Genomic DNA, 27,388 nt, shown 5'->3' with positions numbered 1-27,388 from the left:
TTTCACTTTCATCAAGAGGCTTTTGAGTTCCTCTTCACTTTCTGCCATAAGGGTAGTGTCATCTGCATATCTGAGGTTATTGATATTTCTCCCGGCAATCTTGATTCCAGCTTGTGCTTCTTCCAGCCCAGGGTTCCTCATGATGTACTCTGCATAGAAGTTAAATAAGCAAGGTGACAATATACAACCTTGACGTACACCTTTTCCTATTTGGCACCATACTAGACACTTAAAATCCTTTAACTTAGTGGAAAGTTAAAACCCTTTTCTCTAAGATTAGGAACAAGATAAGGATGCTCACTCTCATCAGTTCTACTCAGCATGGTGGTGGAAATCCTAGCCTTAGCGTAGCGATTAAGCAAGGAAAAGAAATAAAAGGCACCCAAATTAGAAGGAAAAAGTAAAAGTGTCTGTTTTCAAATGGTACACTCATAGAGAATCCTAAAGACGCCACTGAAAAAGACTGTTGTGTGCTTAGTTGCTCAGTCATGTCTGACTCTTTGCGGCTCCATGGACTGCAGCCCGCCAGGCTCCTCTGTCCATGCGGATTCTCCAGGGAAGAATACTGGAGTGGTTTGGCATGCCCTTCTCCAGAGGATCTTCCCCACCCAGGGATTGAACCCAGGTCCCCCGCACTGCAGGCAGATTCCTCACTGACTGAGCTGCCAGGGAAGCCTGTTAGAGCTAGTAAATGAATTTGGTAAAGTTGTGGTATACACAACAAGCAATCAGTTGTGTTTCTGTATACTAAAAAAGAGCTGTCTGAAAGAGATATTAAGAAAGCAACCTTGTTTACAGTAGAGCCAAAAACAATAAAATACTTTGGAATAAATCTAACCAAGGAGCTAAAAGACCTTGTACTCTGAAAACTGTAAGGCCCTGATGAAAGAGACGGAAGAATGTACAAATAAATGGAAAGCTATCCTGTGCTCTTAGATTTGAAATAATATAGTGAAAATGTCCATACTACCCAAAATGATCTACAGAGTCAATGTAATTCCTCTGCAAATTTCAATAGCATTTTTTTTTATAGAAATAGAAAAAACTATCCTAAACTGGTATGGAATTACAAAAGACCCTTATCTTGTAATAGAAGGGAAGAAAAACCTCATATAACTCAGTAGCAAAATAAGCAAATAATCCAATTAAAAATAGGCAAAGAATCTGAATATTTTTCCAAAGAAGACATGCAGATAGCCAACAGGTAAATGAAAAAGTGCTCAAATGTCACTAATCACCACAGAAATGCAAATCAAACCCATAATGAGATATCGCTTCATACCTGTTATCAAAAAGATAAGGGCCCAGCAATTTGTGTTTTAACAAGCCCTCCACACGATTCTGATGCCTGCTCAAGTTTGAGAACTCCTTCCCCCAGCCAGCAAAATAGGTCAGTTCTGTACCATGGAGATGCTTTGGTGCTTGTTTCCAGGAATCGGGCTATTGAGAGCAAGAGGCATGATGTTGTTCTTTATAGTCTTATCTTTATTTTGTCATATTATCTCTTTCTTTTCCTGTAGAGAAACTAGCAGGATTTAGAATCCTTCTTACAACTAAATCCAATTGTCTTACTCTGCTTGCATATGCATAAATATTTTAGACTTATTTCCCTCTATTGCTCATTATTGCAAAATGTGAGGTTGAAAATTTTAACTGAATTTACCCTTTTAAAAATAAACCAGTAGCATGTCATTTCATCCCCTAACAATTGTTTTGTGTGTTTCTTTTTTTCTCTTTAGGAAACAAAACACTGTTTCTTTGTCATCTTTAATCCTGAGGCTGAAAATTGAGAACTGGTTGTGGATTTTGCATGTGTATGTATGTGACAACAGTTATGATTTTTCCAAGTATTATGGTACTGATAACACCAATGCCAAACTATTAAATAAGGCTACTGCAGCCATATAACTTACGAAGCACTTACATGCATTTTCTTATTTAGTGCTTTCTTTTGCTATAGATACTATTTTTATTTTAAAAGTGAGGAAACTGAGGCTCAGAGGGTTATAATTTAATCATTGAGCATCATGCAATTTTTTTAATGGCGCTTCCCAGGTGGTGCAGTGGTGAAGAATCTGCCTGCCAACGCAGGAGACACAAGAGGTATGGGTTCAATCCCTGGGTCGGTAAGATCCCCTGGAGTAGGAAATGGCTACTCACTCCAGTATTCTTACCTGGAAAGTTCCGTGGGCAGAGGAGCCTTGTGGGCTACAGTCCATGGGGTCACAAAGGGTCAGACACGATGGAGCACGCACACTCACCACATCATTTTAAACAGAACTTTGTCCTGGAATAACAGTAACAACTAAAGCATACTGAGCCCTATCTAAGACCTAGAGACTGTCATCCAGAGGGAAGCGAGTCAGAAAGAGAAAACAAACATTGTATGATATTGTTTGTATGTGGAATCTAGAAAAATGGTACAGATGAATGCACTTGCAAAGCAGAAATAGAGACATATGCAGAGAACAGACTTATAGATGCCATGGGGCAGGGGAGGAGAGGGTGGGATGAAGTGGGAGATTGCAGTTGACATATACACACTACTGTGTATAAAATAGGTAAGTAACAAGATCCTACTGTATAGCACAAGGAACCCTACTCAGTGCTCTGTGGTGATCTGCATGGGAAGGAAATCTAAAACAGAGGAGCTATATCTATATATTCCTACAATCGATTCACTTTGCTGTGCAGCAGAAACTAACACAACATTGTAAAGCAACTGTACTCCAGTAAAAATTAAAAAAAACCCTGCTGGGTGCTGTCTTTGTGCCAGGTACTGTGATGGATAGGTTCTGTTTTACTTGACCCATAAAATAGCCCAGTGAGGTGGTAGATATTCCTGTTCCCATTGTATAATAGGTAAACAAAGGTTTAATAACTTGCTTTGTTTTTCAAATGTTTAATTATTTGCCTATATCATATATAGTCTTATGGAGCTAGAATTCAGTTCCAGGTTTTTAAAATCTGAAAACATTTGTTATTTTTGCCTGTTATGGGATCTCTGGAGATGCTCATCTGAGTAGTATCTTAATCTTTCAGAAACTGTTAGTATTATGAAGAAAATTTCCCCTTCCACTATATTCTGTACCCAGCAAGAAACAGCAAGAATGAGCCAAAGAGACTCCATCAAAGACTTGACTCCTTTAAGCCAAGGGACTTTGCTATTAAGGGATAGAACAAGGAGTTACTAGCCCCAATTTATTATATTAGTTGCCATTGATGGTTCAGTTTTTCAATGCCCATCTCCGACCAGAAAGGATTTTTGGAAGCCTTAAGGGTCCATAAGAGCTCTCCCATAATCCCATTAAGTGTCTCTATCTGCAGGTGGGAAGGATAGCCATTTCCTAAGAATCTTACCTCCAACTGCCTTGTGTGTGTGTTAGTCATTCAGTCATGTCCAACTCACTCTGACCCCATTGACAGTAGCCCGCCAGGCTGTTCTGTCCATAGAATTCTGCAGGCAAGAATACTGGAATGGGTAGTCATTTATTTTTCCAGGGGATCTTCCCAACCCAGGGATCAAACCCAGGTCTCCTGCATTGGCAGGTGGGTTCTTTACCACTGAGCCGCCAGGGAAGCCCATTCAAATGGTACAGAGATACAAGCAAAAGTAAAATAGAGACTTTTCTATAATCAAATTTTAAACATTTGAATGCTTTTGAGCAAGTTTCATGGGGAGAAGACAATAAGAAAATCCCTCTTCCATCCTCTAAACCAAGCATCACTTCAATCCTATTACAAAAGAAGCAAAGTCCACTTTCCTCTTGAGCTTTTGCCAAGTCTCTGGTCTACCAAAGTCTGAGTAGGCACCATGAACTCACTGGATAAACATGTTATCAGTTATCCTCTAATTGGGGTTGTTGATTGCCAGTTTCCATTAAGGACTGGTCTGTGCTTTATTTACCAGTGTGCAGCAATTCCCCCCTTTTTTGGTACCATGGTGATTCTTCCTTTTTCCTCAGGAGCTGCTTGTGCATGAAATAGAGTTGCGTGCCATAGATGTATTAAGAACGCCACAGTTCTGAGCTTAAACTTACTGTAAGCTTTTGTTTTTTCTGGGAACAGCTTTTTTAAGATACAATTCACATAGCATATAATTTCCTTATCATACAGTTTACCCACTTAAAGAACAAAACACCTGTTCATTCCCCTGTGGCACTGGGGAATAAAAAGATTTTCTTCCCGTCCTTAATCAGCAAGTATTTATTGAGACCCTCTTGTGGGCCAGGCATTGGGCTAAATGTTGGAGCCCTAACAGTAAATAAAATAAAGATGTTTCTTGCTTTCATAAAGCCTTTAGTCTAGGGCCAGAGATCTCAATGAGCTTATAAATAAAATAATTAAAATCATGGTAAGTGCTGCGTAGGAAACATTGGAAATAATGAGTTGGACATACAGGAGGAATCTCAGATGGACAGTAAGGGAGAGGACTCATGTGGGACTGAGCCCCTGAGTGGGGAGAAACCTTGGCATGCGCTTGGCACAGAGAGGAGGCAGAGGGGCAGAATTAAACCAGGGTAGGGTGAGGGTGTTGGCATGAGATGAAGCTGAAGAGGGAAATAGGAGCCTTCATATGAGTTTAAGAGCTCATGTTCTGTACTGTTGAAAGAACTGAAAATGGGAATTATAATCCAGTTTGTGAGTTTGAGGCTTTATGTTAATGTTGGAGCACTGTGCTTCAAGCTCTGGACAAATGTCATTCGGTGGATTAGAAACCCCCCACCTCCAGATGTGGCACACGGGCTTAGTTGCCCTGCAGCATGTGGGATCTTAGTTCCCCTACCAGGGATCGAACTTGCATCCCCCACATTCCGAGGCAGATTCCTAACTACTCGACCACCACGGAAGTCTTACCCCCTCAGCTTTTTGGGCTTCCCTGGTGGCTCAGTTGGTAAAAATTCACCTGCAACGCAGGAGAATACCTGCAACACAAAAGACGTGACTTCGATCCCTGGGTCAGGAAGATCCCCTGGAGAAGAAAATGGCTACCCACTCCAGATTCTTGCCTGGGAAATCCCATAGACAGAGAAGCCTGGGGGGCTCCAGTCCATGGGGCTGCAAGAGTCAGACAGGATTGAACAAGTAAACCACCACCCCAGCCCTAGAGCCTGGTTCTTTTCCCTTCCCCAGCGAGACTTTCTGGAGAGTCTACACTTCAGCAGGGCTCTGTCATGGTATTCTAGAACACAGTGTGAATGGCATGCCCTGGAGTCGGATGCCAAGGACTGCATATCATCTCACATTCAGCTACTCAACAGCCCATTTCATACCTCGCCCAGTTTAGATGGGGTCAGGGATTGCCCTGCACTGGACAGTATCCATTTCTGTACTGTTATATAACAGTTAAAATTGTTGATTCAAATGAAAATATTTAATTAGTTCTTATATGACTTACTTGGTCTGTTTGAGCCAGGCTTAATAGCTAATTTTCCAGGCTAGCAGATAATTCCTCTGAATCTTTATGGGTCACATAATGGTGAGGGAGTTCTTATTAACACACACACACACACCCCCCCAAGTACCTAAACAACTGCAGAAACCTCCCTAAACTCAGCCATTAATATCTCATAGAATGTTCAAATGAAGAAGGGCGCTTTTGACAGTCTGTTCCAGAAGGTGCTCACATAATGTACATTAATTTTGGGAATTTAAATTTGTCATGTGAAAATAATTTAGACAGAAAAGAAATCCTAAATCATCTCTCATCCTTAAAAAGACCTGTTAGCGAGCTCTGACAGGCGTAGCTGAGGTTGAAGAGATTGCAGACTTGTGATGAGCAGGTCAGCAGCGATGAGCTCCTCTGGGTCTGCAGTTTCCAGTCAAGGTCAGTTGGCCTGCTCATGACCCCCTGCTGAGGATAGTAATAGCTAACACTTACGGAGCCCTTCCTAGGCCCTAAATACAGTGCTGAGTTTATTTTCATGTGTTATTTCATTTAATCCTCACAACAGCCCAGTGAGTTAGACATTAATAGTCGCCCTCCTTTTATGGAGGAGGCGTTAAAATGCCCACAGTCCCACAGCTGGTAAATGGCCTAGCTGGGACTTGAACTCAGACATCAGATCGGAGCTTTGCCCTGTGTTCTGTGCCATGTTACTTCTCCATGCTGTGTCTCTCCCTCAGCTACAGCTACAGGGAGGGCAGTGACTGCCTGAAGTGAGGGTAGCAAATCTGCAGCCTGGCGAGTAGTCACTGGTGGGGCCTGGTGGAAACAGCTGCGTCAGAATTGAAACAGAGGTTAGTCCCTAGGCCAGTCAGGTTTTCTCTCCTGAATGTGAATAGAGGAATGTAGTAGGGTATCATAGAAGGAAGGGGCCAACACCAGCAACAGCTGTGGAGAGAGCTCAGGTAACTGAGGCCCGAGGCCTAGAGGTCTAGAGAAGCTGTGAATGGACCAGAGCAATGATCAGGCAGACGCATTAGGAAGCGGAGGTGTGAGTGGGAAAGACAGAAGACAGGACAAAATGGGTAGTCCTGGATGAGAGAGAGGGTGTTCCCAGGTGGCTCAGTGCCAAAGAGTCTGCCTGGCAGTGCAGGAGTCGCAGGAGACCCGGGTTCGATCCCTGGGTTGGGAAAGATCCCCTGGAGGAGGAAGTGGCAACCCACTCCAGTATTCTTGCCTGGAGAACCCCATGGACAGAGAAGCCTGGCGGGCTGCAGCCTGTGGGGTCCCAGAGACCCAGGCGTGGCTGAGTGACAGCACGCACGGGCAGTACAGAGTAGGGTGTGACAGAGAGCCCTGTGAGCCCTGGTGGCCAGAGAGGACAGAGCCCGAGTCCAGGCTCGTGTGTCCATTACCCCTTGGTGCCCAGGGGTGCTCAGCAAATGCTGCTGGGTTGAGTGGGGAAGGAAGGTGACTCACAGGAGGGTGGCGGGGTCCTGCTGGGGGCAGCATACCTGACCGCAGTGCAGGAGCTCTTGCTGGTGAGAAGCTGAGACCGTTCAGCCTCTGGAACTGAGTGACTTTGAGGGGACACTTCTCTCTCTTCTGTGGCTCCTTTATTCTCATGAGACTTTCTTCTCCTTTATCGTTGAGCACATTTTGGTAAAACTCTGTTTTCATTTTTGGACATTGTTTGAAGCTACTTTTTTTTCTTTGGACAAGAATGCTGTTTATGTGAAAAGAAGAATCAATTTCTTTTACATCCCCTTCAAATATTCCTTTGCTCTTGTTAGGGATAGGAGCGAAAATAATCAATTCCACCCAGAAGTGATTGCTTTTTAAAATCAAAGCATGTAAAGCTGTTTGCTTGGATTTCATAACATCTTAAGTGTCACAAATTTCAGGTTACCATTCAATGATGAAAGATGTTTTGTTTTTGTTCTTTTGTAAAAATTCAAGATTGTTCATGCATTTGCATGAATAATCTAAATAATGACTTTTTATTTATTGTGTGCTCAGTGGTTCAGCTGTGTCTGACTCTTTGCAACCCCATGGACTATAGCCAGCCAGGCTCCTCTGCCCATGGAATTTTCCAGGCAAGAATTGTGGAGTGGGTTGCCATTTCCTACTCCAGGGGATCTTCCTGACCCAGGGTTCGAACCCAGATCACCTGTGTCTCCTACATCAGCAGGCAGAATACATGAAATAGATTAAAAAAAATTTTTTTTATTAGAATAATTTACAAAATCTATCTCATGTATTCTCCTCCATTGTCATATGCTCAAGAATGGTGCTCAAGGCCAGTTTTTTATGAAAGTTTGCAACCACAAATTTATTCCTTGGAACTTGGTCTTGAAATGTATTTAAAGAACCAGATAAACAACATGGGGGGCATGCTTCATGGAGAGAATACAAGATTTTTGAGTCAATAGTGTAGGTTTCTAGTCCCAACTTTGCTACTTTTCTGTAGTGATCTCAAGCAAATGACTTAATTTCTCTGAGCATCAGTTTTCTCATATGTAAACTGGGATATGTAATAGTAAATTTAGTAATAACCATTTAACATGATTTTTGTTAAATTTTGTTTTCAACTTCATAGCAAATTTGATAATGATCTATATGCGAAAGCACCAGTGTGATGATTATCGTTGTTCCAGATTTCTCCTTAATGCTGATCGTTGGCTACAAGCTACATTGCTAATATTTGCTGCACATACTTGCTTTATTTACTGGCTGAGTGACTTTGAGCAAGTTGTTTGATATGCTGTCATTATTCTTTCGACAAAGAGTAAAGTCTTTAGCATGGCTTGTCTCTCCACCTCAAGACCTCATCCTTCCCTTGCTGGTAAAGCTCTGATCACACTGGTTTTTCAGGTTGGATGGAAGCTGCACGTTTGCCCCTGAGAGCCTTGTGTGTGTTGTTTCTTTGGTTGAGGTGCTTCCCAATTGCAGTCTTTCTCAATGTCTCTCCTCTCTTGGTTATGCCTGTAAGTCTCAGTTCAAATGTCACACATCTGGGACAGTCCTGGCCACCCACCAGATTAGCCCAAGTCTACGGGTATGGGTGTTTCTACCAACCATCTACTTCTTCCTTGTAGTCTTTACGGTATGTTACTAGTGGGACAATTGCAGTATCTTCCTGAAAGCAGAGACTATGTGTGTGTTGCTTCCACTGGGAGCCCAACACAAAACTCAGTTTCTGTTATGTAGTAGAACCTTAAGTATTTGTTGATTGAATACAGGGAAAATAACGAATATAATCAGTAAAATCCATAACACAAAGTCAGCATATTTACTTAGTCAAAGAAGATCAATATACACTAACAGTATAGGAGTAGAGAGAGTGACCAAACGTGTACAATAATTTATCTATTGATTATATAGGAATTGAGTTTGTTGATAAGTATATATAATTACAAGCTAACAAAATAGTTAAAAATTAGTATCTGAGAATATATAAATATACCAAGGCAAGGTCAGGTAAAAAGATAGAGTAAATATTCACAATGGAAGCTTCAACAGGGTTAATAAAAGTGAGCTGTAAATGTGATTCTCAGCTTGCCAGGGGCCAAAACAAAAATAAACATATGATCTGCTATGTGATGGTCATTGACCTGAGGGAAAAACACTCCAGTCTTCTGGGGAAAAGAAGGCTGTTCGTGGTGCTCTTTTTTTCTGGAAAAAATTTCTTTGCAGGGAGAGGACTTTTTTTCTCCATGACCCCTTGAGCAGCTTGGCCACCTTACAAAACCTTCAACATTAGAAGGTCGGAGAGTCTATTCCCACATCTCCTCTCCAACTCTCCCGCCTCTTCTCCCCTCTTTCCTCCTCTCCCTTCCCCTCACCGTGTTTCCTCCTCTTCTCTCCTGAAATTTCTATCTCACTGCATTCAAACAATAAACTTCAAGTGTGGTTTTTCCCGGAGCTAGGGCGGTGGTGGGGGAAGGTCTAAATCTGGCAGGTCCTCATTTGGTGGTGTGTGCAGTGAAAACAGTCCGACAGCCCAGCTCCAGCACTCATTCCACACTCCTGGACTGAATTACTTCATCTCCTGGCTGCTCAGTTTTCATGTCTACAGGGAGCTGCCGATGCCAGCTTCAAAGGGCAGCTGAGAAGCTGACTATGAACACCTGGGGCTGTGCCTGGCCGAGCCTCTGTCCCGCAAATGTTCTTTCTTACAGGTTTCTTTCTTCCTCTCAGAACTGGCATAAGGATCCATGGAGATAGTATGTGTGTTTGAAAAACTCTAGTAAATGTGTGAGCTTGTATATATTCTAGAGGTCCAAGGAGAGGAGAGACCTACTCTTCTAGCTTAACCAACATCGAGGGAAGGAAGAATTGCTCTTGATTAATGATCTCTTCCCCTGAATGTTATTATTATTTATTTACCTAAACCAAGACAACAAAGAATGGATTCATAGCCTCTAATCTTTTCATTATATATGATATATATAATGTATGGGGATTCCTAGGTGATGCTCGTGGTAAAGACTCTGCCTTCCAGTGCAGGAGATGCAAGAGATGTAGGTTTGATCCCTGGGTCAGGAAGATCCCTGGAGGAGGGAATGGCAACCAACTCCAGTGTTCTTGTCTGGAGAATTCCATGGACAGAGGAGCCTGACGGGTTTCAGTCCATGGGGCTGTGAAGAGTCAGACACGACTGAGCGTGACACACACACACACCACACTATATATATATATATATATATATTTTAAAAAATTTATTTAATTGAAGGATAAATACTTTACAGAATTGTGTTGGTTATGTGTACATACAAGTAGTAAAAAATTCCTATTTCTGCAAAATAATAGTAAGAGTGCATCAGTGGTACATGCAAGTCAAAACAAAACAGGAAGTTATGGAACCAGCGGTGTTCATGGCCAGTGGTCAGGAATGACTTAACACTTGAGCTTTGATTGAAGTTCCCCACCTTCACAACCTTTTTACTGAAAAACTGGACTCTGACTTAGCTGAACTGAATTACTGCCAGAGTTCTCTTTCTTTAAAATTCTCAGAATTTTTGTTTTCTCTCTCTTGCTAAATTTCTGTAGTAAAATTAAAAAATGAAGCCTATCATCCCTGAGTAAATTATTCTTGCCTTTTTAACTTATTCAAGCCAGATTTTTCCATCTCGGAAGGTCCTGAGGAATACGCAGTTTCTATAGGAGTCGCCTCAGTTATGGTGGTTTCTATGACAAAGCCTTGGGAGTGACAAAGTATTTTTATTGCCTGCCGGTTAGCGGCACAGTGCACAGAGGGACATGATTATTTGCGCAGTGATTTCCTCTAATTTTTTTCTTCTGAAAGAAAATACCCTGGTAGCCCACCAAAATCTAAAATTGGATACTCCGTATGTATCTCATTATGGTTTTGTGGACAAAAGAACTAAAAACAATGGTAGTTTAAAAATAAAATTGCTTTGTTTCCTCTGGCTGTGTCAGAAATGTAGACTGTTTCACGGAGGAGAAAAGGGTACTAATTGTGTGGTTGTAACACCCCAGCAAAAATGTCTCTAGCACCGAGCATTGTAACTGGTAAAGGCTGAGTGGAAATACACAGAGAAATCCAGGATTTTTATCTCTATTAAAGAATACTTAGATTTGGTAATCTGTAGATATTATTGAAAAAGGTTTTAATGATCAATATCCATCCAGAATTGACTGGGAAAAAAAATTCTGTTTTAAACATCTGGCATTTCACTGGGTTCAGCAGTTTTCTGTCTTCACAATTTCTAAACTTGGAATAGTAACCCCAGAGGCAGCCAGTGAAGGCAGTTCTTTGTGGTCTGTGAAGCTCTGTTGCACAATTCTGCATTGGAACTGGTGAACCAACATTCCTAGCTCTGGGAGGCTAAAACAGTGTTTACTATGGTTTCTACAGCGTATCTATATGACACGTAATAAAGATTAACGTATCACTTCCTCATGGAGTGCTTACTATGTTTAGCACAACTCAAAGTCCTTCACCTATATTATATCATTTAACTCTGTATTGGTATTATTATTAATCCCATTTTACAGAAGAGAAATTGAGGTTCTGAAAGTTTAAGTGATGCCGGTGTGTATTTTGGAGCACACATTCCGATCCGGGGGCCTCTGGCTGTGGATTTGTTCCTCTAAGTTTGCTCCATGTGTTGCTTCTCAATGTCTGCTGAATAGTTACTGTATTATCAGTAGGATAAATGAGTGAAGACTGGTTTGTGGTCCTAACTCTGTAGCTTTTTTTGTGGGTGACCTATGTGGCATGTTATTTATTCTTTGACTTTGGTTTCCATATCAGTCAAATGTAAAGAACTGAACTGAATGGTTTTTAGAATTCCCTTTATCATTCTGTTGTATGAGTCTATGATTAATATAAATTATTTGGGCGGTCTGGATAATTTGAGTAAGCAGTGACTGTTGCAATCTGCGTGATAGTGTTTTATAAAGGGGAATGACTTAACTATGATACAGGGCATGATAGACAGTAGAAAGTACCCTGGACTTAATGATGACTTTCTGGAAGGAAGTCCAGGGATCTGTGCCTTGCAAGGAATGAGTGGTGCACAAATGTTTGTTGGAAAGCTATGGGGAACCTGCAATCTATTTAGGTGCGTGATGCAAATAGAGTATTTGTATGCTTCTGACCATAAGGAAGGCTGAGCGCCCAGAATTGATGCTTTTGAATTGTGCTGGAGAAGACTCTTGAGAGTCCCTTGGACTGCAAGGAGATCAAGCCAGTCAATCCTAAAAGAAATCAACCCTGAGTATTCACTGAAATGATTGATGCTGAAGTTGAAGCTCCAATACTTTGGCCACCTGATGCAAAGAACTGACTCACTGGAAAAGACCCTGATGCTGGGAAAGGTTGAGGGAAGGAGGACAAGGGGGCAACAGAAGATGAGATGGTTGGATAGCATCACCAACTCAATGGACATGAGTTTAAGTAAACTCTGGGATGCTCCTTACTGCCAAATTCAGACTCAAATGGAAGAAAGTAGGGAAAACCATTTGACCATTCAGGTATGACCTAAATCAAATCCCTTACAATTATACAGTAGAAGTGAGAAATAGATTCAAGGTATTAGATCTGATAGACAGAGTGCCTGAAGAACTATGGATGGAGGTTTGTGACATTGTACAGGAGGCAGTGATCAAGACCATCTCCAAGAAAAAGAAATGCAAAAAGGCAAAATGATTGTCTGAGGAGGCCTTACAAATAGCTGTGGAAAGAAGAAAAGCGAAAGGCAAAGAAGAAAAGGAAAGATATTCCCATCTGAATGCAGAGTTCCAAAGAATAGCAGAGAGAGATAAGAAAGCCTTCCTCAGTGATCAATGCAAAGAAATAGAGGAAAACAATAGAATGGGAAAGACTAGAGATCTCTTCAAGAAAATTAGATATACCAAGGGAACATTTCATGCAAAGATGGGCTCGATAAAGGACAGAAATGGCAGGGACCTAAGAGCAGCAGAAGAGATTAAGTAGAGTGGCAAAAATATACTTCAGAAGAACTATACAAAAAAGATCTTCATGACCCAGATAATCATGATGGTGTGATCACTCACCTAGAATCAGACATCCTGGAATGTGAAGTCAAGTGGGCCTTAGGAAACATCATTACAAACAAGGCTAGTGGAGGTGACAGAATTCCAGTTGAGGCTATTTCAAATCCTAAAAAATGATGCGATGAAAACGCTGCATGCAGTATGCCAGCAAATTTGGAAAACTCAGCAGTGGCCACAGGACTGGAAAAGGTCAGCTTTCATTCCAGTCCCAAAGAAAGGTAATGCCAAAGAATGCTCAAACTACTACACAATTGCACTCATCTCACACACTAGTAAAGTAATGCTCAAAATTCTCCAAGCCAGGCTTCAACAGTACGTGAACCGTGAACTTCCAGATGTTCAAGCTGGATTTAGAAAGGCAGAGGAACCAGGATTGAATTGCCAACTTCCATTGGATCATCGAAAAAGCAATAGAGTCCCAGAGAAACATCTACTTCTGCATTATTGACTACGCCAAAGCCTTTGACTGTGTGGATCACCACAAACTGTGGAAAATTCTTAAAGAGATGGAATACCAGGAATATACAATGGAGAAAAGACAATCTCTTTAACAAGTGGTGCTGGGAAAACTGGTCAACCATTTGTAAAAGAATGAACCTAGAACGCTTTCTAACACCATACACAAAAATAAACTCAAAATGGATTAAAGATCTAAATATAAGACCAGAAACTATAAAACTCCTAGAGGAGAACATAGGCAAAACACCCTCCGACATAAATCACAGCAGGATCCTCTATTACCCACCTCCCAGAGTAATGAAAATAAAAGCAAAAATAAACAAATGGACCTAATTAAACTTAAAAGCTTTTGACAACAAAGGAAACTATAAGCAAGGTGAAAAGACAGCCTTCAGAATGGGAGAAAATAATAGCAAATGAAACAAATGACAAAGAATTAATCTCAAAAATATATAAGCAGTTCCTGCAGCTCAATTCCAGGAAAATAACAACCTAATAAAAAATGGGCCAAAAACTAAACAGACATTTTTCCAAAGAAGACATACAGATGGCTCACAAACACATGAAAAGATGTTCAACATCACTCATTATCAGAGAAATGCAAATCAAAACCACAAAAAGGTACCATCTCACGCCAGTCAGAACGGCTGCTATCTAAAAGTCTACAAATAGTAAATGCTGGAGAGAGTGTGGATAAAAAGGAACCCTCTTACACTGTTGGTGGGAATGCAAACTAGTATAGCCACTATGGAGAACAGTGTGGAGATTTCTTAAAAAACTGGAAATAAAACTGCCATTCAGTTCAGTTCAGTTCAGTCGCTCAGTCATGTCCGACTCTCCGCGACCCCATGAATCACAGCACGCCAGGCCTCCCTGTCCATCACCAACTCCCTGAGCTCACTCAAACTCATGTCCACAGAGTCGGTGATGCCATCCAGCCATCTCATTCTCTATCGTCCCCGTCTCCTCCCACCCCCAACCTTTCCCAGCATCAGAGTCTTTTCCAGTGAGTCAACTCGTCTCATGAGGTGGCCAAAGTATTGCAGTTTCAGCTTTAGCATCAGTCCTTCCAATGAACATCCAGGATAGATCTCCCCTAGAATGGACTGGTTGGATCTCCTTGCAGGACAAGGGACTCTCAAGAGTCTTCTCCAACACCACAGTTCAAAAGCATCAATTCTTCGGCGATCAGCTTTCTTCACAGTCCAACTCTCACATCCATACATGACCATGGGAAAAACCATAGCCTTGACTAGATGGACCTTTATTGGCAAAGTAATGTCTCTGCTTTTTAATATATTATCAAGGTTGGTCATAACTTTCTGTCCAAGGAGTAAGCGTCTTTTAATTTCATGGCTGCAATCAGCATCTGCAGTGATTTTGGAGCGCAAAAAAATAAAGTCTGATACAGTTTCCACTGTTTCCCCATCTATTTCCCATGAAGTGATGGGACCAGATGCCATGATCTTTGTTTTCTGAATGTTGAATTTCAAACCAACCTTTTCACTCTCCTCTTTCACTTTCATCAAGAGGCTTTTGAGTTCCTCTTCACTTTCTGCCATAAGGGTAGTGTCATCAGCATTTCTGAGATTATTGATATTTCTCCTGGCAATCTTGATTCCAGCTTGTGCTTCTTCCAGCCCAGCGTTCCTCATGATGTACTCTGCATATAAGTTAAATAAACAAGGTGACAATATACAGCCTTGACGCACTCTTTTTCCTATTTGGAACCAGTCTGTTGTTTCATGTACAGTTCTGACTGTTGCTTCCTGACCTGCATACAGGTTTCTCAAGAGGCAGGTCAGGTGGTCTGGTATTCCCATCTCTTTCAGAATTTTCCACAGTTTATTGTGATCCACACAGTCAAAGGCTTTGGCATAGTCAATGAAGCAGAAATAGATGCTCTTCTGGAACTCTCTTGCTTTCTCCATGATCCAGCGGATGTTGGCAATTTGATCTCTGGTGCCTCTGCCTTTTCTAAAACCTGTTTGAACATCTGGAAGTTCACGGTTCACATATTGCTGAAGCCTGGCTTGGAGAATTTTGAGCATCACTTTACTAGCGTGTGAGATGAGTGCAATTGTGTGGTAGTTTGAGCATTCTTTGGCATTCCCTTTCTTTGGGATTGGAATGAAGACTGACCTTTTCCAGTCCTGTGGCCACTGCTGAGTTTTCCAAATTCGCTGGCATATTGAGTGCAGCACTTTCACAGCACCATCTTTCAAGATTTGAAATAGCTCAACTGGAATTCCATCACCACCACTAGCTTTGTTCGTAGTGATGCTTTCTAAGGCCCACTTGACTTCACATTCCAAGATGTCTGGCTCTAGGTCAGTGATCACGTTATCGTGACTATCTTGGTTGTGAAGATCTTTTTTGTACAGTTCTTCTGTGTATTCTTGCCACCTCTTCTTAATATCTTCTGCTTCTGTTAGGTCCATACCATTTCTGTCCTTTATCGAGCCCATCTTTGTATGAAATGTTCCCTTGGAATCTCTAATTTTCTTGAAGATATCTCTTGTTTTTCCTTTTCTGTTGTTTTTCTCTATTTCTTTGCATTGATCGCTGAGGAAGGCTTTCTTATTTACGACCCAGCAATCCCACTGCTGAGCATACACACCAAGGAAACCAGAATTGAAAGAGACACGTGTATCCCAATGTTCATCGCAGCACTGTTTATAATAGCCAGGACATGGAAGCAACTAGATGTCCATCAGCAGATGAATGGATAAGAAAGCTGTGGTACATATACACAGTGGAATATTACTCAGCTATTAAAAAGAATGCATTTGAATCAGTTCTAATGAGGTGGATGAAACTGGAGCTTATTGTATAGAGTGAAGTAATTCAGAAAGAAAAACACCAATACGGTATATTAACGGATATATATGGAATTTAGAAAGATGGTAACGATGACCCTATATGCTAGACAGCAAGAGACACAGATGTAAAGAACAGACTTTTGGACTCTGTGGGAGAAGGCGAGGGTGGGATGATTTGAAAGAATAGCATTGAAACGTATATTATCATGTGAAATAGATCGCATGTCCAAGTTCGGTGTATGAAACAGGGTGCTCAGGGCTGGTTCCTTGGGATGACGCTGAGGGTTGGAATGGGGAGGGAGGTGGGAGGGGGGTTCATGATGGGGAACACATGTATATCCATGGCTGATTCATGTCAATGTATTGCAAAATCCACTACAATATTGTAAAGTAATTAGCCTCCGATTAAAATAAATAGTGAAAAAAAAGAGATGGGAATACCAGACCACCTAACTGCCTCCTGGGAAATCTGTATGCAGGTCAAGAAGCAACAGTTAGAACTGGACATGGAACAACAGACTAGTTCCAAATCAGGAAAGGAGTACAGCAAGGCTGTATATTGTCACCTTGCTTATTTAACTTATATGCAGAGTACATTATGAGAAATGGGGGACTGGATGAAGCACAAGCTGGAATCAAGATTGCCGGGAGAAATATCAATAACCTCAGATATGGAGATGACACCACCCTTATGGCAGAAAGTGAAGAAGAACTAAAGAGCTGCTTGATGAAAGTGAAAGAAGAGAGGGAGAAATCTGGCTTAAAACTCAACATTCAGAAAACTAAGATCATGGCATTTGGTCCCATCACTTCATGGCAAATAGATGGGGAAACAGTGGAAAAAGAAACTATCTTTTTGGGCTCTAAAATCACTGCAGATGGTGATTGCAGCCATGAAATTAAAAGACGCTTGCTCCTTGGAAAAAAAGCTATGACCAACCTAGACAGTATATTAAAAAGCAGAGACATTACTTTGCCAGCAAAGGCCTGTCTAGTCAAAGCTGTGGTTTTTCCAGTAGTCATGTATGCGTGTGAGAGTTGGTTTATAAAGAAAGCTGAGTGCCAAAGATTTGATGCTTTTGAACTGTGGTGTTGGAGAAGACTCTTGAGAGTCCCTTGGACTGCAAGGAGATCCAACCAGTCCATTCTAAAGGAAATTAGTCCTGAATATTCATTGGAAGGACTGATGCTCAAGCTGAAACTCTAATACTTTGGCTACCTGATGCGAAAAACTAACTCGTTAGAAAAGACCCTGATGTTGGGAAATATTGAAGGCAGGAGGAGAAGGGTACAACAGAGGATGAGATGGTTGGATGGCATCACCGACTCAACAACATGAGTTTGAGTTAATTCTGGGAGTTGGTAATGGACAGTGAGGCCCAGCGTGCTGCAGTCCATGGGGTTGCAAAGTCAAGCACGACTGAGCGACTGAACTGAACTGAAGTGAGAGATGGTGAGGGACAGGGGAGCCTGGCGTGCTGCAGTCCACGGGGTCACCAAGAGTCAGACACGACTGAGCGACTGAAGAACGACAGCTGTGTGTCACGCACTATTCTGTACTCTAGGGAAACACCAATGAACGCATTAGCTGTACATTTCTGACACTGTGACATATCTGACATTGTGCTACTCATATTTTAGTTGGTGAAAACAGATAATAGAAAAAAAAAGAACTGAATATGTGGAATGTTTAGGGGCTTCCCTGGTGGCTAATATATAGGACATAGTGTTAAGTGCTGTGGAGAAAAATTAGGCAAGGAAAGAGGTAAAGGAGTGTGGCAGAGAGTGTTCTTGCAGTTTAAGCTAGGCTGGCCAGGGACAATCTCAAAGTCTCATGGAGAAGGTGGTTTCTGAGGAAGGACTTGAAGGAGGTGAGGGAGTGAACTCCTTGGCTCAAAGAAGCATGAGCATTCCCGGCCAAGGGGATGGCAAGTGAGAATTCCCAAGGACAGAGCTGTGCCCAAAGCCATGGAGTAACAGTTTGGGGGGCAGCAGGGCGTCAACCAGGAGCTGGGAGAGCAGTCATAGGAGATCCTTTTGGTAGAGAAGGGTCTGACAGAGTAACACTTTTGCCCTGTGAGCATGGGAAGCCAGTTCAAGATTGTCAGTGGAGGACTGTTGTAATCTGACTTAGATTTTTCAAAGGATATGCTGGCCAGGGTGTGAACGGACTGAAGAGCAAAGTCACAGGCAAGAGGTCATTTCACTGTTCCAGGCATGAGGTGATGGTGAGTTGAAACAGGTTCCCAGTGTAGAAGTGTCCAGAAGCGTTCAGCCTCGGGTTCTCTTTTGAGGGTACCATTGGCAGGATTTATTGATGGATCAGATATAGGATGTTGAGTGAGAGAGATGAGTTAAGGATGGTTCTAAGGTTTTTGACCTGATAAACTGATGGAGTTGCCATTCATTCAGAGACTGGAAGACACAGGTTTGAGGGGAATGGTTAGGAGTCAGGGACTGTCATGTGAAGTTTAAGATGCCTGTTAGAAATTTTAGTGAGATAAGGAGTTGGCATATGGATACACAGGACTGGAGTTGCCAAGAGAGGACTGGGTTAAAGGTGTAAATTTGGAAAGTGTGTAAGTATAAATAGTATAAGTAGGTCCAAGGGACTATGTAATGGAAAGGATGCTAATAAAAAATGATTGAGATATAATATTTCCCCTTATAGGGTGAAAAGCATGGAAATAAAAATAATTAAGAAGGCAGAATGTCACAAGTACTTAATAATTAAAGGAAAAAAAGTTGCCATAAAATGGTATTCTGGGAATTATGAAGACGCAGTGAACACGATCAGTGGAACATGATACAGTAGAATGTGATCAAAATGCTTCCTCAAGAAATCAAAGAATGCTTCAAAAAGAAGACTGGATTGTTTAGTCACTGTTAAAGGGGAAATAGAGATTTTGACAGGAAGAAATGGGTGGAGAAATACAACTCAGGCCAAAAGGTGGTGGTTAGTAAAAGCACCAAGAATGCAGAATGTGACTGTAGTTGGCGAGTACTGAGGATTCAGGCTTTTGCCAGATCCTTGTCTCTATGGAACCTTAAATGCCATATGAGGGGGAGAGCTCTTTAGCAGACTGTGGTGCCACTTACTAAACTTCTTGTCAGATAGTTGTATAACGTACAAGCTGAAATATGCGTCAATCCCAAGTGTATAGCTCAATGGAATTTTACCACACAGAAATACTTGTGTAACCAACACTTCAATCAGAAAACCACCAGCACCCCAGAAGCTTCGCTATTCTACCCCTACACACAAAGGGAACCACAGCTGGGACTTCCAGCACCGTAGGTTAGTTATGCCTGGTCAAGCCTTACCTAAATGGAGTCATTCAGTATTATCTCCTGTTTCCACCTGCTTTCGATCATTGTGTTTGGGACGCTTGCATGTACTGCTGTTCGTAGCAGTAATTGGTTATTTTTCATTTCTGTAAATAATGCAGTTTATTTTTTGAATCTACTATTGACGAGCCCTTGGATGGTTTTCAAGTTTTGGCTATGTATATGGCCCATGGGATTATATACATAATTATATACATATACATTATATACATAATCCCATGGACGGAGGAGCCTGGTGGGCTGCAGTCCTTGGGGTCGCTAAGAGTCGGACACGACCGAGTGACTTCACTTTGACTGTTCACTGTCATGCATTGGAGAAGGGAATGGCAACCCACTCCAGTGTTCTTGCCTGGAGAATCCCAGGGACGGGGGAACCTGGTAGGAGGCCGTCTATGGGGTCACACAGATTCGGACACGACTGAAGTGACTTAGCAACAGCAGACTGCATGAGAATTACAGTTTCTTCACATTCTTGCCAACACTTGGAATTGTCAGACTTTATAAGTTTTAAGCCATTTTGGTATGCATAGTGGTAGGTGGTTATAATTTTAATTTGCATTTTCATGATGACTAATAATATTCAGCACCTTTTCATGTGTTTAATTATAGTTGATATTTATAAGTGCTTATTCAAGTTTTTTGTCAATTTTTCCTGGGTTGCCTTTTACATGCAGATTTATAGGTATCCTTTATATATTCTGGATACAAGTACATTTACAGTTATGTATATTGCAAGTATCTTCTTAAGTCTCAGTGCATTTTCATTCTCTCAGTAATGTCCTTTAATAAACACACATTCTTAATGAAGTCCCAAGGATTAACAAATTTTCTTTAAGCTTTATGTTTAAAGATAAAAGTTGATACCTTCCCCCCTACCTATATTATAGATTGCATACATACAAACATAAAGCACCCTTTCTAGACACACCCAGAATAATGTTTAATCAAATACCTGGGTACTGTGTGGCCCAGTCAACATGACACACAAAATTAGCCGTCACAATTATATTACAATCAGAAATCTTATTTTTCATCATAAAATTAATACATGCAGTTATGGAATCTTGGAGAACTGATAAAAGGGTCTCACAACTCAAAACCTAACACAGCATCTGGCACTTAGTAAATTCTCCAAGAGTGTATGAGAAATGAATGAAGGTACTAGGAAAGAAAACTTTGTTAATGTATTAGTGCTTTTTTGTCGGTTTTTTTTTTTTGTTTTATACACTTTTGATAATATTTGATGTATTTTAAAATCACCTATTATTTGGACTGTTTGATTTTCAAAGTGTTGAGTCACTTCTTTTACTAAATGAGTGTGAAGATTTATCATTTGGCGTTTTCTCATCTTCCAGATAACATGATGTGAAGGTGAAGCATGGGTTTATCAATCCCTCCTGCACCAAAATCTCTTCATGATAAGCTTTTCCTGGATATATGTCTGTTTTGTCTAATGGAAAGTAGCTGAGGTGTGTAGTCAAGCAGATTTTGGGGAATTTCTATAATTATCAGGAAAACTCAGGAATTATCTGTTAATGTGAATTTTCTGGCATTGTGAACTGTGGGAGTAAGAAAACATCTATTTTTATTTATTTGACTTTGGCTTCAGTTCCATGGGATTTGGTCTTCCTGTGATTGGGTCTAAAGAAGGAGAATCATACGAAAAAATGAAAGATCAGAAAGCGTGACTCAGTGCCTTGTTGGACAGGAGACCGAAGCCACAAAGTGCCTCAGGCAGAAGAGCAATTCATTAATTACTAGTGGAAAGAAAAGTTGAATCCAGGATACAGTGTTTTTCTTGAAGAGGTGAGAAGGGCTTGGCAGTTGGAGTGGCAGAACTGAAAACAAACATGTACATCTAGATATTTACTTTGTACTAATACATTGGTTTCATAAGACATTTTTGCTTTCTTTACCATAGTTTCTCTACTGTAAAATGAAAAAGACATGGGATTTAACTTTGACAGCTTAATTCTAAAAATCATATTTTAAAAATAGCAGTTATGAAAATCAGTTCATTCAAAATATACATTGGGCAGCTATGATGTACACAATATCATATTTGTTTTTATAAAACGCCAAAGCAGTGTAACACTCCTGCTTTGCTCTGAATGTCTCCCCCAAAATTCATATGTTGACATTCTAACTCGCAAGGTGATGATGGTATTTGCAGGTGGGGGTTTGGGAGGTGGTTAGATCAGGATGGTGGAGCTCTCACAAGGGGTATTAGAGCCCTTATAGAAGAGGCTCCTCAGAGTTCCTTTGCCCCCTTCCCTTTTGCGAGAGAACAAGAAGTCTGCAGCCTACAGCCTGGAAGTCTTTCACTAGAGCCGGCCATGCTCGTACCCTCACCTTGGACTTTCAGCTTCCAGACAGTGAGAAATAAATTTCATTTTAAAAATAAGCCACCTAGTCTGTGGTAGTTTGTTATATATAGCAGCCTGAATGGACTAAGATACCTTCCTATTTCTGTGGTACCTCAAGCCGGGCTCTGCATACAGCAGGTGCTCAATAAGTGTTATAGGAGGGTTCTACCCCCACGAAGCTTACATCTATTTAGGAAAAATAAAAGATACAGATTCGACAGTGACATGGCAGCCCTCCAGCCATGTGATACACATCAGACTTTGAACAAGCCTCAGATGAGTGTCCAGGTGGAGAGAACCGGTGGGCAAAGGTGGCTCAGGAAGCTTTCCGGGCCTGACAGGGAACTGTGATTCAAACAGGTGGGAAGAGGAGAAAGGTGCTCAGGCACAGCACGCAGCCCCTGGCAATCAGGTGGGAGTGGAGCACCCACCTGCAGCAAGCAGCTTCTTTTAGAGAAGTAGTGGGAGATACAGCTGCAAGAATCTGGGCTGGCTGTCCTGGCCCTGGGCTACAGAATAGGAATTTTGTTCTTTATCTTGTAAAGAGTGGCTGCCTTTGTTTTTGAGCACAGGAGTGACAAGATTGAACTAGCATTTTTAGAAAGTTCTCTGAGCTGTCAGCAAAAGGAATGAATGGGGGAGAACCCAAACTAGAAGCAGGATACTCTTAAAGAGATTTGTAGCAGATGAAGGTCTGTTTTTGTGAGGTGGAAAGAGAAAGTGGATAGGTAATTTAAAAGCTTTATTAGTGATCGAACTAATAGAAAATTAAGTTTGGTAACCTTGGGAAGGTGAAGTGGGAAAAGGAAGAACGAAGGAGGATGACATTTGAAACACAGGTGTCTGGAAGCATGATGTTAGCCTTTGACAGAAGTAAACTAGAAGAAGAAAAGGAAGCCAGACAAAAGGCAAAATGGATTCTTTCATTTTTACTCTAAAATATCATGATTAATGGTAAAGCATCTTGATCAGTGTTTATATAATATAGCATACTGGATGCTGTCCCTGGGGTGGTAAGTCATTTGTGATGATGCAGTAGGCTACTGAAAATCCACAGTTGTTTAGAGATATGCAAATACAGGTAGAATGTGAGGGAAAGGCTGGGGAATAGCTTATAACGTCTCCCACATGGAAGTGTGCAGAGCAGACGGCACAAAATGACTCATTTTAATCTCCCATTTAGTTCTCTTGGTAATTTGTGTTATTTAGTTTGGAGCAGTGTGTCTATGACTAAATGATTAAAGCGTTAATGTTCACTTCTTTCTGCAATAGCCAGTGAGTGATATTTTAAAATATCATCAACCAGCATTTTGAAATAATTCTTTCAAATAAAGTTTACATCCCATCTTAGCATACGTTTGCCTTAAAAATGTTACAAGTATATATATATAATGTATGTAAATTTACATATATTTACATGTGTATGAATAATTTCCATTTGTAGATTCAACAGTACACTGGAACAAAACCAAAACAGGATCTGCTGTTGCATGTTTTTATCAGCTAGTGCTGCGGAGAGTGATTGGCAAACTGAATTGCAATGGTATTATTAAAATTCATGAACCAGAGAATTACCAACGTGTAATATTCGAAAGTATCTTTGACACATTCTCCGAAGCTTTAACCATCTTGGGAAAAAATGTTAGAAGTCTGTCAGGAACATATTGGATTTTCCTAAAGCATATGGTGATGAAATAGAATATCACTTTATGAGAAAATATTGTCATGTTGGCTTCCTGGCCCAACATGTCATAGTCATTTTCTATTTCCATTTTTATATTAGTAGTTGCCTTGCTCTTGTGCCCTTTCTTTCTAGGATGAATTTAGCTCCTGGTCTTGGAAGACTGTCACTGTCTCGCCCCCGTCTCTCCTTCGGCCATTCTTTTGTTTTCGTTCTTCCTTCCAGAGTTTCTCCACAATAAAGTTTTATACCAGGTTTCAAGACCTGGAGGTGTGTGCTTTGACCAGGGTTTTGTTTTGACTACGCTTAAGCGTTTTGGCTTCTCACCCTTTCTTGCCTCTATAGTTTGTGCACTGCCGTTTTACCCTTTCTTTCTGAAGTAATTGCTTTCACCCCAAACCAGGCTGGATTGCAAGAATGGAAGTAGTTATTCTCTAGCTTGCATTAAAAAAAGTCCATTTTTATTTCAAGGAGATGATAGAAGAAAAAGCCACTGGACTTTTTAGCCACGTTTTCTGTTTGGTCTTCTTAGGCTCTTTGTGAGCATTGAGAATGTTCCCAAAGCTGGTCTAACCCACAACACCCAGTTGGTTGGTTGCAGGCAGTGTTGTGGGTTGGCATCCTCTAGGGGTGGTTGGTTGGTAAGCTCCATTTCCAAGTTCCTGGAATTGTCATATTAATCTGTTTTCTGAGGCAACTAAGGAGCAACATGGTCTTCCCCAAGGCTTTTATTGTTTTAGAGGCCAACTGGGCATTTCTAGTTGGCTGTTAATTTCAAATTCTTTGCTGTGTTCTCTCAATAATTAAGACCTGGTGAACTTGGATAAACTGCTCTTCAGCACACACAGAACTCCCTACTTGAGGCAGCTGTGACGCATGCCATAATCCACCCCCTACCCCGGTGAGGACAATAGAAGCCTCCCCGTCAGAGTCATTTGAGACAGCAAGTTTTACATTCTGTACCAGGAAATGGACTGGGAAGACATGGCTGAAAGCTGGACCAAAACAAAAGCTGGGCCCACGTCACCTGGGCTACGGCCCAGTTTTTGATATTCATCCCAGAGCTGATTCAGTCAGTCTAGTGCTTGGGGGAGGCTTCCATTTGAGAAAAGAGACATAAAAGATAGAGGTGTAAAAATCACAGCCTATTCAGGGCAATTAGAAACAGTGGGGCATCAAACATTTCCTGCAAGCAAGGTAATTCTAGAGGAATGATTTGGATATAAACCATTTAAACAAATACTATTTAAAAAGTTTTAAGCATTAAAAAAATATATCATCATTTAGTGATTCCCCAGCTTCCCTACTTCCTGGATTCAATCTGTTCTTGATATTAACAGATATATCTTAACTTGCTGTTTACCCCTTTGGGATATAGATCACACTAAAAGTACTTAGATTGGCCCATAAATATCACTGAAATACCTAAAATATAATACTGTCCATACAAAAATTATTTTCTACCATGAAGTTAATTTAAAATGGTTAAATTCCACCAGTTCTTTCACTTCTCCATATTTGAGCCACTTCGTTACCTCCGTTGTACTGTCCAAGCCAATTCCTCCTGCTAGAATATTCCTTCCCCTGTTTCTCACCTGTTGAAACCCCTCTTGTTGGTTAAAGTTCAACTCAAATGCCACTTCTGGAAGATCTGCTTATCCAGTGCCGTCTCTGGACCAGATGGTATTCTGAGAGCTGGGGACACATCAGTGAATAAGAATAGAGTCCCTGCTCAAATGCAGTTTACATTCTGGGAGTTGGAGATAGGCAATGATAAATAACCAAAAAAGCAGATAATGTAATGTATCAGGTAAATTGAGGAGATAAAGTAATAGATAAAATAAAGGAGGGGAAATGGCTAGAAAGTGTTGGGGGAAAGGTCAGTGGGGAGAATACAAACTCTTCCTTTTGTGCTTCTATAAAATATAATCACACTTTAAAAATTACATATTTTTAATATGTGAGAAAATGACATTAATGTCTTAGCTGTTGTAAGTTGCTTGCAGACAAGTTATTTATCTTTGTATTCACCAGTGCCTGGTATACAGTAAGCATGTAATCAGTGTGCAGTGTGTATGACATTGGTGGCACATTGGAAGCTGACAGTTTATCTACAACATCATTCATTTGAATGAATGTTGATGTTGTGTAACCTTAGGTCAAAAGGAGAAGGGTGTCTTGTCAAGCAACTAGGGAGCAGGAAGTGACATTGGAGACACAAGCCCACCTTGTAAGGCTGGAGATGTTCAGTGGGTGGAGGTCAGAGAAGTCCAAGGAGGCAAGCATATAGCTGAGAGTGTGCTGCAAGGAAGGGGAGAGGCAGGTTGCTGCGTCAGAGGGACTAAAACAAGAATCAGTGCTGATGCTAACCTGGTAAAGGTCCCTCCTTTTACTAATTAGTGAGCCTAAGGACCCCCAGTGACTGAGACTTTGAACAGCTTCAGCTTCCATATGATATCCCTTTAATTTAATGCATTAATTAGCTTATGTATCATTTAATGCTAAAGGGTATTTCCCATTAATTAAGCATCTTTTCTGAATAAACTTTTTGGTAAGAGTGCTAGCAAGGCTAGGGTTTGTGTTTCAGCTGTTTCCAGAAGTGTTAGGAATAAGAAGTGAGTGGGGAGTAGGCCAACCACGGAAATATTCTGTGTAGCTAATTACTAAGAGTTGGTGATGGACAGGGAGGCCTGGCATGCTGTGATTCATGGGGTCACAAAGAGTCGGACACGACTGAGTGACTGAACTGAACTGAACTGAATTACTAAGAAATTCATACTAGACTTTAGTACCGCAGATCTTAGGAACTTTATTTTTTTTAAACCAACAGGACTGTGCATGCATGCTGGGTCACTCCAGTTGTGTCCAACTCTTTGTGGCACTGTGGACTGCAACCCACCAGGCTTCCCTGTCCGTGGGATTCTCCAGGCAAGAGTACTGGAGTGGGTTGCCATGACCTTCTCCAGGGGATCTTTCCAACCCAGGGGCCAAACCCACATCTCCTCTGTCTCCTGTGTTGTGGGCAGATTCTTTACTGCTGAGCTGCCAGGGAAGCCCAGAATTTACAGTCTACCATGCACTATTTAAAACGTTTTACGTACCAACTGATGTCTTGCGTTTGTGGTGCTCTTTTCAGTGTTCAGATAATTCCATCTCTCTACTTGATCTTTACAACCTTGGGATGTGGTTTTCGTTCCATCTGGCCTTCAGATATGGGAGGGTGTGGTCATTGCCAGTGAGCTGCGTAGAACGGCTCAGGTTCAGAGGGCTATAGACTCCCAGACTCCAAACCCCAGTGCTCATGCCTCATGTTGAGCAGATTTGTGAATCTGTGGATTTGAAATGAGGGCCAGATATTGGTCAAGGTATTATGTTACTTGCTAACTTGAAAACAAGCCAGATTCCCTGTAGCCATCAGCTGCCCAGTTTAAATAGTGTGGTCAGGGTGTATTCATTTCAAAGCTATGTTTAGAGAAGTGACCCTGTCTTCCTCTAGAAGCCTCTCAGCTTTTCCAGTTGTCAAAAAGTTACGCTGGAGAATGGTTGTCTATTTTTTTTTTTTTTTCCTGGCCAACGCGTCGACGCTGCGCCCCGGGGATGCCTTAAACTTGACGTGCTTCAGCGTTATTAGCAACCCTCCAGTCAACTTGTCGTGGGACAAGGAGGGGGAGAGGTGGGAGTGCGACAACCCCCGTCCCTCCCCGGTCCTGATCTCATTCCTTTACAGTCAGAAACCTGCCCGCTCCCGACTTGCCGTCCTGCCCGGTACCCGGCACCCAGT

At 41.4% G+C, this 27,388-nt stretch overlaps 1 long non-coding RNA gene across 1 annotated transcript; it reads right to left on the bottom strand.

Annotated features, from left to right (window-relative positions):
* LOC129537098 (uncharacterized) lies at positions 1 to 26,925 on the bottom strand. Its single transcript, XR_008681923.2, has 5 exons — positions 26,709 to 26,925; positions 25,835 to 25,908; positions 25,203 to 25,302; positions 1,283 to 1,440; positions 1 to 149 (listed from the first exon to the last, which is right to left on the bottom strand). It is a non-coding gene; the product is annotated as an uncharacterized LOC129537098 (long non-coding RNA).
* Positions 26,926 to 27,388: the final 463 nt, after the last annotated feature.

Source organism: Moschus berezovskii, chromosome 6 (genome assembly GCF_049115385.1).
Source record: "Moschus berezovskii isolate FMDL1 chromosome 6, NW_MosBer_1.0, whole genome shotgun sequence".
Classification (NCBI taxonomy): Eukaryota; Metazoa; Chordata; class Mammalia; order Artiodactyla; family Moschidae; genus Moschus; species Moschus berezovskii.
The sequence above is the reverse complement of the archived record's forward strand: the minus strand, read 5'-3'. Positions and strand labels throughout refer to the sequence as shown.